Here is a 15,679-nt window from a genome sequence, read left to right on the forward strand (position 1 = left end):
AGAGAGAGAGAGATCCAAGTTAAACGCATTCTGCATACCTCCAGCATCCACTTGAGGTTTTTAAAGTAATCAGGATCAATGGCCTCAATATCATGATAAGTCACCTTAGCCCCCAAAATGTGCTTGTAGAAGGATCGAGTAAAATGGACATCCAGTAATTGACCATCAAAAAGTGCTTTCCCAACCTGTAAAAGTAAAGAAGAGAGTGAACTTCTAGCAAATCAAATGACCTCAGTGCCAGCAAACATCCTGAAAAATTCTTGTACTCACCACTCGCCCAACAAACTTGAAATATGAAAGATGTTCTGTTTGGTAAACAGAGTTGGGGTTGGGTTGAAAAGTTGATTCATTGCCCACAGTTGTAAATAGTAGTGCTCCCTTGTCAAAGATAACCCTGGACAGCAACTGATACCATTCCCTTGTGAGTCCACCAGCATCAATTCCTTCCTCTCCTTGAAAGTGAACAGTCAATCTTCCCTTCAAATCTTGAGTTGACCGCATGCGAAGCTGGTTATATGAATCTTCAAGAATGTATGCTCTTCTTACAGAAATTCTTAGAGGATTGTGGTGGTGATCATGTTGATGCTTAATCTTTGACCTGAAGTGAGCACGTTTGTTGTCAAAATCAATAAAGCGAGGAACCTTCAGCATCAGTGAGAAAGACTTTTCCAGCAAACCAGGATTTTGACGGATGAAAGCATTTAGTAACTTCCTATGTTTCTCTGAGAACTTCATAAAAGCAACATGTTTCTCATCCACTTTGACAGTGGGAGTCGAGGATTTCTGCAGGCTAGCAGATGTACTGGCATCCTCAACCTCAGAAACTGCAGCAATGCTGAAGTCGTTACCAGGGCCTGGCTGCCCAGGATGCAATTTCTCACAAACCACAAAGAAGGATTCTATGTATGGCAAAATGTTTTGAGTCCCAGCAGGCAAGGGAGGAATTACACCAGATGGTTTAGATGTGGAAGCTCTATATGAGGTCAACAAATCAGGGGTGGTTTCTGAATAGCTTTCTATCTTACTTATGCAACTGCTTAGCTCAAGCCACAAAGGTTCCAAAGCTGCATTGATATCCCAAACCTGGGAAAGAGTAGTGTGCTCCTTGTTTGCAAGTATCTGTGGATCCTTCTCTTTCTCAATCAGGGAGGCAACAAGGGAGCTCAATGCCTGCAACACTCTTAAAATAGCAGCTCCATCAGACGACTTGGTACTTAGGAGCTCTTTCACTGCTTCTCCAAACTTGTGCAACTCATCCATGGCAGATCTAGTCAAACTTCTTATAGCATCTGCTAGCTCAGTAATAAACAGATTGGAATGGGTAGGAACAATTGCCACCAACTTCTTCATTACCTCAGCCACAAGAGTATATGCATTATCTGAAAGCCTGCGTCAAAAAAGAAATATGTCAAACACCCAAAGTGCATGGAACTAAAAGTATGTCCATGGCAGCAATATGACCTACTAATCAATAGTAAAAGCAACACGTTATCTTCAGATAAATTGCTAGAATGAACTAATTGACCATATGGTGTGTGTGTGTGTGTAAACAAATGATTATGCTGTTAAGAAATAAAAAAAGATTAATGCTATACCCTTCTCGTGCAAGCAATGAACATAGAAGGCGAAGTTCGGCTTGTGGCAGGTTCAGCAGAACACTTTCAGTATGGCATTCGTCATCTGCACCAGAAGTGGAGGGTTGGGAGGAATCAACAACCTTACTTTGTGTTCCAAGATCAACAGATGTGCTACCAGACTCTGTATTCATCTCAGCGTCAGAAGTCGAAACTTGTGGAGCAGATGGTTGTTCAGAAATAGAAACCCCAGATTTTTCCGGTAACTTGCTTTCAGCATTATCAATGATGACATCCAGTAAGTTAAGTAGCTGTAAAAATGATCACAAAGAGACATTTAAATCTAAGATACTCCACTTAAGAAATAAAGCCCACAAAGAGAAACAAAACTAAGTAATGTCCATAATCCCACCTGTTCCAGATGAGCTATACTTCTCATCAAATAAAGTGGTTGATTCAAGAGGCTCAAAAGCAAGGCTATGGACAGATATCCTTCCTGATTATGACTATTATTCTGACCGTTCTCCTCCACAACCATCACAGCTTTTCCACGAGCCCTGTCACTATTCTCTCTTTCTTGAGGACCAGAATGAGGCAACCTTAAATGAAGCAAAATCTTTGCCACGTTCGGATGATGGCGAGCCAAATATGTCAGAGTTTCCAGAATGCGGCGAGATAACAATGGTGGAACTCCTATATCATCAAAGGCAAGATGTTAAAGCCCTAAAACTAATTCAATCAGAAGCTAGCAAAAAAGTACATCCAAAACATCCTACAATAAGTGTGAGATCAGTAGAAAAATGATCTCCACCGAAATTTACAGCACCGGTGACAAGAATATCGAAAGGGTAAACTAATCAGAAGCTAAATAAAGTAAATCCCAAACTTCATATAGTAAGGATGAGGTTACTAAGAAAATTCTCACTGAATTTTGTACTGATCACAAGAAGAATTCTACACTGGCTTCATCTAATCATTAGACCTAAAAAATTATATGCATATTTTCCCCTAAAAACAAACATGTGATCCAGACAGAAGAAAAACACCCAATAATATTCTAACAGATATTAAGCTAGAACAAAGACAGCTTTCAATAATACTTCATTTCATTCCTAATTACAAATTGATGTGTAATACCAATAGCAGGTAACTCAAGTCTCTGACATGTATATCATACACAAGATCTTACCATCTTTAGCTGTGGCGCGTGAATACATCACATTTCCTGGACAACCATAGAGCCGATATGACGTTTCAATATCAGTAGAGTGATTCCCAGGCTTTCTTGTATCGAGCATTAGTATGCCCATCAGAATTCTCACAACAGAATTTCTGCTTTCAGCATGAGCACACAAATTCAACAGAAGCTTCTGCAGCTGACCTTTATACAGAGGCTGCAACATAACATCCATCATGTTTCACATAATAAGGGAATTCAAATTAATGAAGAATCATAAAACCTTTTAATACCTACCTGAAACACACGAAGCACTCGAACTATTGCATGTAGAGCTTCTGCATTGACTAAAGGAGCTCCTTCAGCTTCAACTACCTTAGCACCAATAGGCCTACGTGAGGCAAGGCCTCCACCGATTCTATCCAGGCTGGATCCAATGCCAGATCTTGACGTCTCACCCCTGCGGTTTCTAGGATACATACCAAATAGGGTACGATTATAACGATTGGCAAATCTTTCACGCAGCATGTTTGCCTCCGCAACTAGAGCCGGTGTAAGATTGGCAAGTATAGCATCAGATGAAGTTAACAGAACCTGAACAGAAGGTGAATAATACAATTATTAAAGAATTTAACTGCAAACTTAATATAAATTGCCTACAACCAGATAATAATGTACCTCTTCTCGCAATTCTGAGGGAAAAGTTGCAATTATTGAAACAGTGTCCATTTCAACTGGTTGACCTTCCAGTTCCTGGGACTGATGTACCCTTTGGGCTTGCTGTTGAGCTAAAACTTCAGCCCTGATATCCGGAGGAAGGGCAGCAAGAAATTCTGGATCAATATCACCAGCATTTTGTGGCTCAGAGGCTGACTGCGGAGCAACTTGACCCTGTTGTGCAGAAAGGACTTCAGCTCGCAACTCCTCAGGAAGAGCATCCAAGAAAGCAGGATCAATTGCCCCAGAACCAGCATCACTACTGAGTTGCCGTTCTGCTGCTGGGCCATCCTGATCTGCTTCACGGCTAGAATTTTCTGACACCTCAGTTACACTATGAAGTGAAACATCTCTTGCACTTACAGATGCAGAATTTCCTAAAGATATGTTTGTTCTCCTCACTCGACTCGTCTGAGAATCACCAAGTGGCATTCTATCTGAGGAGCCTTGCCTATCTGCACCATCATCGTGACCATCAGCACTCCCAATTTCAACATCAAGGCTCCGGAGGCTCTCCCCTAAAGTTGCTCCACTTCCACCACTCTCTTGACTCACAGCTTCTACATCCCGCACCGCTGCATCAGTGTGTTCAAACTGCATATCAACAGACTGCGGATGTGTACTAGACATGTCCATTGCTTGTAGAGATTCACTTGCTGTTGGTGGTGCCAAATCAGCATTGCCAGAGTTAACCATTGTATCAGGAGGGGGAACATTAGCACTTTCATTATTTATATCGTTTTCAACAGGCATTTCAGGCCTTACAGCTGCATGTGAATCTTGTAACTCAGCTACTTCTTCTCTGTTCTGAGAAACTACCGGTGTTGTATTCTCTTCAGATGTTTTTTCAGGTGTCGGTCGCCTCAATTGGGAAACAAGCAACTCCTCAAGTCCTTGGGGTACTATACCAGCATTTGATCCACCACCTTGCTGGTTATCATCCATCCACAAATTCAGACGGTGTCCATGGCGTCCATTCCTCAGTGATCGGAAAATACTGTCCAATCTTGATGAGGTGATCTCTGTGTTCCTATCTGGTATGACCCCATCACGAGCATTTTCTGCAAGGCAGAAACAAGCACAGAAAAGTTAATTGCTAAATAAAATACGTAAGTTAAAACACATCAAAAGCATCTAAAGATCTTTACCTGATTGCCTAGGAGGAGCTGAATGCATAGACAAAGGTCCAACCAAAAGAGGATGTCTTGATGGAGCCGCATTCTCACCTGTTCTGCCCAAAAGACTGTAAATAGAAGTAGTGCGCCCTTGACGTCTAGACCCAAAAACTTCCACTGGCATCACATGAAGTGCTTCGTTAGGGAAACCATGTTCTCTTCCAAAAACCTCAATATGGTCAAAAACATTAATCCCATTTATGCCTTCCTCCAGCCTAAGTATAACTCCATCCTCCTCATCTTCCTCATCCTCATCATCTTCCTCCAATACTTCTTCATCAAACTCCTCATCATCAATTTCATGATCATCTTGATCAGTGTCAGGATGTGGCAAGTGATGGACTTCATCTTCCAGATCATTATGCTCCTCATCATCTTCATCTTCATCGTCATCCACTTCATCTCCATCATCCTCAGACATATCTTCATCATCCTCATCGTCATCCTCAAGATTTTCTTGCTCATGAGGCTGAATTTCAAACCGTATACCCATGGTATCAATACCGTTCTCCAGACCCCTAGTGTCCTCTGAAATTTCATGCATATACTCATCTTCGTTAGCAGCAGCAAAACCTCCTTCAAGATCTTGGTCATGTTCCATATCATCTGTGACAGCCTCAGAACCACCATAAGATTGGACATTAATAAAAGACCCAGTGTGCTCAGCTGGAGCAGAATTGTGATGGGATTGGGATGGTGTCTCCATGGACTGTGATCCACCATCAACATTATCTGTCCTGCCAGATTGATCAGGAGGTTTTGTAGAACTGTCGCCCTTACCAGCATTCGAATCAGCCAAATGGACGTGTTCCTTGGTTACCAGTTCCAGAGCTTTGATCAGACCTGTAACAACTTTAGGTGAGTCAGCATGGTCCAGGTCCAGCACTTCAAGAGTTCGAGTCAATGATCCGACCAGACCAACATCTATAAAAGTGGCAGACGCTTCTGCAGAGATGTATGAACCAGTAGGAGTGCGAGCAGCCAGAACATCATTAAGAAGATCAGCGAAAGCTTGTATGTCATTTTCAGGTGGTCGAAAGCCACTACACGAGTCCACAAAGTCATTGAAAATAAAACTGATCTCCGCGAAAATCCTTTTCCTTGCCTCGGAAGAACGAACACATGATGCAACCAAAAACTGGCTTGCCCTGCTTGCTAACTTGTGCTTCCAATCACCATCTGTTTTCTTATCCTTCTTGGCACTCCGTGAATATGGAATAAATTTGTGAAGAACATGGTGAAATATTCCACCAGTGCATACAGCAGTAGAACCCTTTTGATTAGGAGTCCTGCAACTACTAAGTTCAGCATCTTTCCGAAGTAGAACATGAGCAGATGAAGCATACATTGCAAGAATCTCTGTCAGAAGCTTCAAAATGAATACAACCTTTGCAAGTGATGCAGAAGCTTCTTGGGTACAAGCTCCACCATCCTCAGAAGATGAGGCAACAGCTTTTCCTTTTCCTTTGACAGCGGCAACATCAATGTCCATGTCAGTTGACGATGGGGTATTATGCAGCACATCAACGACAAGATTATCTTTTGGAGGAGGTACGTAAGTACAGACAGAATCCAGAAGTAGCTCAATCACACTCACGAAACTCTGGGGATATTTTCGATGAACTTTACCACTCTTTGAGTTTGAATCATGGCCCTTGCCTTGTGCATTCCCAGAAGGTACTGGATTTGTATTACCCAGAGCAGTTTTCCCATCCGCAATCTGTGTTTTCTCCTTCTCCAATGACTTATCCTTCTCTTTTTCTTTTTCTTTGGATTTATCTTTGTCACGATCCTTCAGCAAAACAATGCAGGGCCTCTCACCAACCATCTCCACTTGACAAATAGACTGAGCAGCACGCATGAATATGACTGGATCCCTGGAAATGGCAGAACTTAGACTTGCTAGAAAATTGCGGGGAGAAACCCTTCCATTTGAATGTCTGTTGGCAGCAGCCACAAGGGTGTGCCTTATTTCAAATTCCATTGCCTGCTGAAGGGTTTGAGGATCCTCAAGAACATGGCGGATAATAGTAGCAGCAATATTATCAAAACCGGAAAATAGACTACTTGTTGGCAATGAAAGTAGCAAGCTTAAACCCCCAGCATCAAGAAAACTAACAGCAACTGTATGTGTTTTAGTGAGGGTAGAGCACAGCTGTAAAACTGCATGCATTGTTTCAGAAGGAAGCTGATTCCTGATACAGGAACAAGCGATCTCAATAAGCCTCTTCTGCTCCTTAATTTCTATGTGCTTTGAAGATAATCCCAATGCAGACTGCAACTTGTTTTGCTTGTCCTCATCAATGGTAATAGATGTTTGCTGGCTACTAACAGCATCTCTCTTCAACTGCTCGGCAATTTCAGAATTCAATTTTTGATCCACCTGCAACAGCCGATCTATAGCAAGAAAAGCTGTTGTTACCCACTTGGGCACCTCTCGTTTTGCTATGCCAGTCGAACCAGAATCCCATTGGGAAAGTAGATCTGAAGCTATTTTCACAAATCCATTCTTTGAGGCTATTTCTCTTGCAACTGCATCTTCGTGGAGAATTAAAGCAAGTACATGAAAAAGAGCAGATAGCAAGGTACCGTTTCCACCGTCAGAATTCAAACTTGTTTCTTTGACACGATCAACAATAAATGATATGATATTAGGCCTACATTGACCGTCATTTTGGGAGCATATCATTACAAGCAGGTCTCGCACTGGAAAAGCGAGAGGTTCCTTCATCTGCAGAAGCTTTGTGCATGTGGACAACAACTCCTCAACAGGAGGAAGCTGAACCTTTTCTTCTTCTGGTGCATTTTCCATTGCACCAGCTTCCTTAGTGTCAGACTCTGAATTATCCAAAGACATGGCAAGTGCACGAGCAAAATCATCATCTTCTTGAACTTCCTCTGGATGTGAGAACAACCACTCCATAGCTAACTCCACACTATTGGATCCAACCTGTCTCAAAGCTTCTTCAGCTCTAGATCTGGAGAAGCCCATATCTACAATAGTTGATATAGTCGTCTCATTAGGAGGGGGACCAGCAATACGGGCACTGGAACTACTATTGACATTCTTAACTTCAACCCCAGAGTATATGTGCCTGATTATTGAAATAACTGTAGTTATAAAATCATAACTACAGTCGACAAATTGGGGATGAGTCCAGACAGGAAGCACTACCTTCAGCACCATGGATTGGAGGACCTTTACGAAAGTCTCAGCATCACGCGGAAAAGGAATTGTTCCATTTGCAAGGGGCTGTGCAAGCAACTGCTTTGTAAAAGGAGATAATATAAAAGACGATGTTACCAGGTGGTCCATAAGTTTGCCGTAGCTAGCTAACGGACCATAAATCCATGAATGGTCACTATCTTCCCTTTCATCCTGCTTTGAGTTCCCATCATCCGTTTCCATTGGAGATGCAGGAGCCCTATTTACTGTGAGGAGCAATTGACTGGTAGCTTCAAATGTTGTCAAAACTGACTGAATGACTCCATGTCCATACAAGCAATTGAGGAAAACAGAATTACATGAATCTGGTCTCTCCAGTAGACTGACATCAATGAAATCAATAACTTTACCAAAGTAACGACATTTTGCTGATACAGACACCTCAGATTCAGAAGATCTTGCATGCCCTTCAAAACCCATGTGATCAAATGCAATAGATGCAAATGTAGAAGCCACCGATTTTGCAGCAGCGGAAACCGTTACAATATCATCCCGTCGACGAGAAGGTTGGTACATGACCTTTCCCAGCTCTTGAAACAAATGACTAGTGTGAAAAGAAAGCGATCTTACCATGTCACAGCAAGAAGTATAATAGGAGCTCTGCTGGTCATACTCTCTTCTACCAGCATCTGAAGAACCAGAATGATGACTAGATCCAATCCGCAGATTTGAAGGACCATCAGAATTTGTTCTTTGAGAACTGGTGGCGCGACCAAGATCGCGATACAGGTTGATAAGATCAAGAAATTGTGATTCAATGCTCCATCCAGACTGCCTTCTTCTCATCAATGGATCAAGGAACTGCCTAAAAGAGTTGAACCTTTGCTCCTCAGAATCACTTGCATTCATTTCTGACTGTTGAGACTCGGTGGTAGAACCAGCAGTTTCATCCTCCATTTCAGACTTGGTATCTTCTAGAAGAGCAATCTGCCATAGAACTTCCCGATGGACACGCCCAATATCTTCCAGAACATCCTTGCTGTCATTTCCAAGTTCTGTAAGCAGTGCAGTTACCCAGCGGTTTTCCTTCGAGGCAGCAATAAACAAAAGGAACTCAACAAGAAACAGTGAAGGAAAGACCCCACCATCTGAAGTCATCTTAGGTTCCAGTAAGAGAGTCCCTGAAACTGCACCAAACTCCGACAAGGCTTTCTTTAGGTGGCCCCTAAGGGAAGAGCAAAATGCACGGGCAAGTGCAGCAGAGTGATTTTGAGTGAAATCTTTGAAAACCATGGTGCTATGTAGAGCAATAGACATTCCATCAGATGATTGTACAACAGTCGGCTGTAACAAAAGCTTCAGTAAAGCATCAATTCCAGACTTTTCAACAAATAACCGACATATTTCAGCGTTCTCCATTGTTCTGTGGACCAGTACCATCAAATGGAAAATGGATAATTGAATGAACTGGTCATTACTGATACCATCTGCAGCCAAATCTACTGCAGCTGAATCTACTGCACCCACTAGAGGCTGTTCCTTGTCTTCAGAATCCATTTCCATAGCAGCACTCCCACTCCCACTAGCCTTTCCTGCTAGCCCTGTATTGTTGTTATCGGTGAAGGAAGTAATTTTTTCAACAATTTCAATCATTATATCAACACCAATACTTCTTAGGGAAGACACATGGCGCAAAAGCTCTTCCACAGCATTTGTCAAATGGACAATAGCTCCATTCATTGCTACCACATACTTCTTGCTGGTGAAGATGTCAACAAGAAACCGTAAGGCTGCCTTTTCCTTCACAGCCTCCAAGCCTTTGGCGTTGAGACAAATAGCACCGAGACCATTAGGCACACACTGGAGTGCCTTTGCGGATGGAAGAACCCCAGCTATAACTGAAGATATGAAAGCATCTGGAAGACCCATATCATGCAAAGCAGAATAACAAGTTGGGTCTTTGTGTATCGTTTCACTCAGAACAGTCACAGCAGAGTGATAAATCTCACCTCCGAACTTCTCAACATTCCCGAAGATCAGAGAAAGAGTTTCAGGCAACGAACTGTCATGAGGATGCTGAGATCTGGTAGAATTGCCAGCAGCATATGAAGCGGACCCAAGTGCCTTCAACGAAGCTTTAATGAGCCTCTTCTGGGAGTACAACTGATCTTCACTCCTAGAGCTCTCACCAATGACCATTGAATTATCATTATCACCAGCCAAACCTATCACCCTATGTACCTCTATCTGTAGTCTCTGAGCCAACAGTTCAACTCCCCCTAACTCTTTGAAGAGAGACACAGCTGAACTACTGTAATCCATGAGCTTTTGCAGAGTTTTCACAGCAAAACAGACTAGATGCAAGTGCGAGGGATCAGAATCCTCCAAAAGAGGCAAAAATGTTGGAACCATGCCTGACCCTCTAATGTTACTCCCAGTAGTGGACGATGAAACCACATGGAGCAAATAGAACTGAAGAAGAGCTTCAACAAAAGCCAGAGAAGTTGGATCATTGGAGGTTTTAAGTGATAAAACAGCTCTCTGGAGTACATTCAGAAGTATCATACGATTCCCTCCTGCGAAACTGATACTAGATCCACTCAAAATTCGTGCCCGCTCATGAGATGCAGAATATGCAGCTAATTGTGCTCCCAAGGCAAGCATTGCATGTGTTCTGATGGTTCCAGAAACTGATTCTTCTGACCGCACAATTCTAATCAGTTCATTGGTATACTCTGGCTCATTAGCAAAGAAGGATACAAGTTCTTCATGCGCATCACTAGATTGAACAAGCACAATAAATGCAAGAAGGCAAATCCTGCTGTACAACCTGCAGATTCTTGGTGAACGGAATGCACGAGCATATCTGATTCTTGTCAGGAGTGAGAACCGAATCTCAGGAGGCACCCTGTAGTCCTCTATACACTGTTTCATCAGCTTTAAATCATCCTCCTTCCGCATATGCAGATCTGGCATGTTTATAACCCCCAAATTGGAAGTACTATTTACATTGCTACTGCTCTCCTCTGTACTTTGGGCATTCCCATGCAATTCAAAATAAAGGGTAGAACCTATTCGGTGCTGAGATTTGTCAGAATCATTTTCTACATCAGATGGGAACAAATTCAGCCCGTCATCTTGAGTAGTCTCGTTCGCCATGACACATGAATATAATCCCAACCCTTCTTCTTTGCTTCCCCAGCCCTGTGCAAGAGACAGGAGATAGCTGTTTACAGAACCACAGCCAATCATCTTCCCACTGACATGCATCTTCGAGGGATATATTTTCACAAGCGCAGAAAGTGTTTCGAGTGTTGCTATAAGAACCTCTGGATCTGTTGATGCAAGTAGCAGCTTGAAATGCTGAAAAGAAGAGCACACAGATGCATTAAAAAAAATGCAGAAGACTATGATAAAATAGCACCTGAAGGAAAATCAAAAATTTAGATAAAAAAATGCAAATATCTAGTGGTGATACACATATTTCTAGCTCCAACAACATACCTCTAAACCATCAAAAGAACTCTTGTTATGGCAATTCTCTAAAATTATTTGCATCACTCTCAAAATTTGTAGTACTGCTTGTTTCGGGAAGGGGGTATCATCTTCTAAGATTTTATCGGACAAGAGTAGGTCATTTCTACCAGACAAGTATGTCTTGAAATATGTATCAAAATGCAGAAAAAGTGGCCTCCAATGGTTGAAATTACCCTGAAGTGAAGGGAAAAAACAAACAAGTAAGCAACATAATAGAGATAAAAAAAATATACCAAACTAAATGGAGAAGAAGCAGAGCATCGTATCACCTTACTGTACTCCCAGCGGAAACCGGAAAGAGGAATAGCTATATCTTGTAATGGACACAGTATCACCTTATTGATAAAGGCTTTGATTTTAGGAGACTGCAACCAATGAAATGAAGTCAAAATGTGTCACATTAACATAGGCCAGGAAAGAATTAAGAACTTCAGAACAGAGCTGTGCAACAGTTTATGATAAATCCACTTAGTAATATCCTTCAAAGTTCAAGCATGAGAGAACAAAACTTCCAGCCAGGGTAACTGTATTTTATTTCTGTTCAAATGCTTGCTTGACAACAAAAGGACCCACTACTCAAAAAGGTTACCCCAGTTCAAAAGGGGACTTGGGTAAAACAAAAAACAAAATTCAAAAACTGATCATGAATAAAGAAGTATCGGAAATTCAAAAGCTATACAATAAAATAAACTTTCTCACCAACTAAAGTCTTTAACTTCAAATTGAAATGCACCCACACAAATTGATTTTCAGTAGATAAACTCTACTATGCATTTGAATTATTCAATTGAGAGTATCCTGAGAATGCCAGTAACATATTTTCCAGACAACAAATCTTATTGAAATTTCACCATGCATGATTTCTAGTAAGTATTTAAAACCTGGTAAGTAAACTCATGATGATTTAAACTCCTTATAATTAAATAAAAATATATCGAGTTACCACAGATTCTTGATTGTCATACCCTAAAAATACATGTTAGGTGGCTAGGTAAGTACATGTTAGGCAGCAATGAGATCAGTCCTCTAACCCAACAATACAGTATCTATACACGAAAAGAAATGGAGGTAGAGTACACAGAGCAAAGAGACAGTCACAAAGAGGAATATGTCTTCCCTTGCAAGTTTGGGGATTTTGAAGATTATTTCCAGGTCAAGACAGACTTGGGGATATAGGAGACTACAAGTGACCCTTGAAAAGTACAAGCTCTCAAATTTCAAGAGTACAACTAAAGGTGGGCAGGGAGCATAGATAATTCTAAAGGGGTGGCTATCCTTCTGCTTCTCAAAACTTTCCAACATACATATTCTCCCTGAGTTTACCCAAATACAGAAAACAACTGATATGTAGCTACTGCAAACACAATAAAGAAATTATAAAGAGGTATGAAACCCTAATAGTATAAAAAATAAGCAATGCAAGAAGAAAAGCCTTTTAAAAAATAAAAACAAGAAGTGACCAAACAATTGAAAACTCAGTCGGTACCAGCCAAACATTCCATCACTGATAGAACTTAACCAGTAAGCACAATCACATATCTCAACTCCAAATAAAACAGTGAAGTAAAAGAGAGTCAGCAAACTCCTAAGGACCTTTATCCAATCAGTAACCCTAACTTATGAAACCCTAATCTCTAAATCACTAACAAAAAAAGAGTAAAAATTTGGGACAAGTCTTGCAAAATACAAACATCGGTGTAAACCAAACCGAAAGCGAAAGGGGGAACACTCACCGGCTCGGAGTCGAGTTTGATAGACGGGCCGAGAGCGCCGTCGGCGGACAGAAGCTGCCGAATCCGGGACGGCAAGCTTGATCTTACAGTAGTCATAGCTTTCTCTACTGCGAAACTACTTCAACCCCTAAAACCCAAACAACAACACATAATCAAACCACAGATAATCTGAGCCACAGAGAATCAAAACAAGTTAACCAAACGGACAGCGAAATCGGCGACGAGATTAAAAACCCCGAAACCCTAGAAAACCGAGTTTAAAGCTTGAATTGAAAAAGCAGATCAGGTAAAATACAAACAGCGATAAGGAGAGAGCGGCCGGTGGTACCTGAGAGAGACGACGGCGATGGATGCGTACACATCCGGCGGTGGAAGCCCAACGGGCCGCACAGAGCAGAGGAGAAGAGAGAGAGAGAGAGAGATTTGGAGAAGGAGAGAGAGACCGAAAGTGAAAGAGACGAAAGAGACGAAAGAGACGAAAGGTTTGTGTAGGTTTTCTCTCGGTCTTATTCTTCTCTTCTAGTTTTCTTTTTTACTTTTACTCTGTTTTCGTTTAGGCCTTGGGGAAAGCAAGAGGAGACTATTTTATACGAGAGAGTGAATAGCTCTCACCCTCTAGAAGTCCATGCCAGTGCAGGGGTTATTCTCGACTTCTCGTCACCACCGTCCTTATCTGTGGGTTTGGGTTGGGTTTGGGTTGGGTTTTGGACTGGGTTGGGCTTTGGGCTTAGTTCGGGTCAGTTTTGTTGATATGGGTGTTGGGTTTAGAGTTTGGGGGGTATAGTTCGGATCGAACAAACCATATGTTGTAACCGAGGGTCGACCATTATCCTACCTCGCAAGTCTAGAAAAAAGGCTTTAAGAGTTAGGATTAGAAATACTCATAGTCGATCATTAACATAAATCGATCAATCATGGGAAAGAAATTTAAAAAATATCTAGCAACCACGAAAGGTTTAAATCAACAACAATACCATGTAATCTACCGTATTTATGAGGGGATATCACTTGGTATGAGCTTGAACACTTGCTTAGGGCTTAGGTGATAGGGATTGACGAGATTGTGGTTTTCGTCGATCAAAAGTGCCTAATAGTTGATGTCGAGAGATACCTGGTGCCGGAGAAGGTTAACGACACACCTTGAATCTGCACTTAAACCGACAACTTGTTTAGTTAAACATCTTAAACATCACCAATGCAATCATAGTCACCCAACATCACCATCTCCAACTTGTAGAACCACGGACCCTCGGTCGAAACTTAGCAAATGGATATGTAAATTGACAAAGAGACCTCTCGTTAAAACATTTTTTTATTGCCACCTTATGAGAAATGGATCTGTTACTATAATTGGGTGATCTGAAACGATATAGTTCCAGAATCGTCTAATCTAGTGAGTAGTTGTAGAAGAAGTAACATTCGTCCCCTTGTCCTCCTCCATCTTGAAGCCTGATCACCAAAGGTGGCGAACGCTACCACCATATGGGATGTGATATCAAAACTTTTATGTGATTTGGATTAACAAGAGAAATAGAGTATGAGCAAATATAAAACCACAAAGAAAATAAAACCCAACTGGGAAGAAACCGTGTTGGGAATTATTTTTTTTTTTTTAATTTATTTTTAGAATTGAATTCATTTTACCCCCGGAGGTATGGGGTTAATTTCATTTTAGTCCCTCTACTCTCAGTTTTAAAATTTTAGCCCCTAAAATTTCTAATTTTCATCAGTCGGATTCATTTACTAAGATTTCGTCAAATTTGAACATTAATTTTGACTCTTTTTTTTATAAGAACATTAGTTTTGACTTTGTGGCTCACCCTAAGGGCTAAAGCAGTATTTCACAAAAAAGACCCACTTCAGAGCCATTTTGCTAAGATTTCATGTTAGCCTTTAACGTTTAATTTGGAAGTAATCTTAGCAAATAGGCACGACTGATTAAAATTAGAAAATTTAAGGGTAAATTTTAAAAGTTGAGGAAACAGGGACCGAAATGAAGTTACTCTCAAACCTCAAACGGAATAAATTGAATTTAGTCGTTTCTATATTTTGTTATGATGAATAGGTTATGTGCAACCTGTCACATCCCGACCCTTATATTTTTACCTTATTTACTAGCGTGATTATAATAAGAATTTTACCGTCTCGATCATTGAGTAAATAGTTTAATTGGTCCCTAGAGGGGTTTCGGGGACGATTATGTGCGGAGGATTATTCGTATGAGGAAAATACAACGACGGTAAAAATAGTAAATTTTAGCTAGAAAAAGGTAATTTTTATTCGGGTATTATTTTTCGGGGTGTTTTTATTTTGGAAGTTTGGGTTATAAATGGTGTGGACCGGTTTGGGGTGTGAGGCCCAAACCCTTTTTCTTTTCTCTCTCCCTCCCTCCCGATTTTTTCTTCTCCTCCCACCCGATTTTCTTCTCTCTACACCCACCGGTATTCCGGCCGTCCTCCCGCCGCCGTCCGACCTCCGTTCGCCACCGGACCGGTCCCGTTCGGTCGGTCTCCCTCCCAGCAACATTTCTAGACCGGTGAGAGGAGCCCTAGCGCCGCCGTGAAGGAGCGGTGCCACCCGTAAGATCCGACTGTCCAAAC

The 15,679-nt window shown here is 41.5% G+C and overlaps 1 pseudogene across 1 annotated transcript in view; it reads right to left on the bottom strand.

Annotated features, from left to right (window-relative positions):
* The window catches only part of LOC101296599, a 14,919-nt pseudogene extending 1,357 nt beyond the window's left edge, over positions 1–13,562 (bottom strand). Inside the window, exons 1-12 of the transcript XR_183673.1 lie at positions 13,408–13,562; positions 13,080–13,206; positions 11,616–11,711; positions 11,314–11,520; positions 4,617–11,172; positions 3,430–4,529; positions 3,049–3,345; positions 2,764–2,968; positions 1,987–2,267; positions 1,596–1,885; positions 271–1,387; positions 1–185 (exon numbers count right to left, since the gene is read on the bottom strand). The exon at positions 1–185 is cut by the window's left edge and continues 289 nt beyond it. The product of XR_183673.1 is annotated as an E3 ubiquitin-protein ligase UPL1-like (transcript). The remainder of the gene's footprint in view (positions 186–270; positions 1,388–1,595; positions 1,886–1,986; positions 2,268–2,763; positions 2,969–3,048; positions 3,346–3,429; positions 4,530–4,616; positions 11,173–11,313; positions 11,521–11,615; positions 11,712–13,079; positions 13,207–13,407) is intronic.
* Positions 13,563–15,679: the final 2,117 nt, after the last annotated feature.

Source organism: Fragaria vesca, linkage group LG1 (assembly GCF_000184155.1).
Source record: "Fragaria vesca subsp. vesca linkage group LG1, FraVesHawaii_1.0, whole genome shotgun sequence".
NCBI classification, from domain to species: Eukaryota; Viridiplantae; Streptophyta; class Magnoliopsida; order Rosales; family Rosaceae; genus Fragaria; species Fragaria vesca.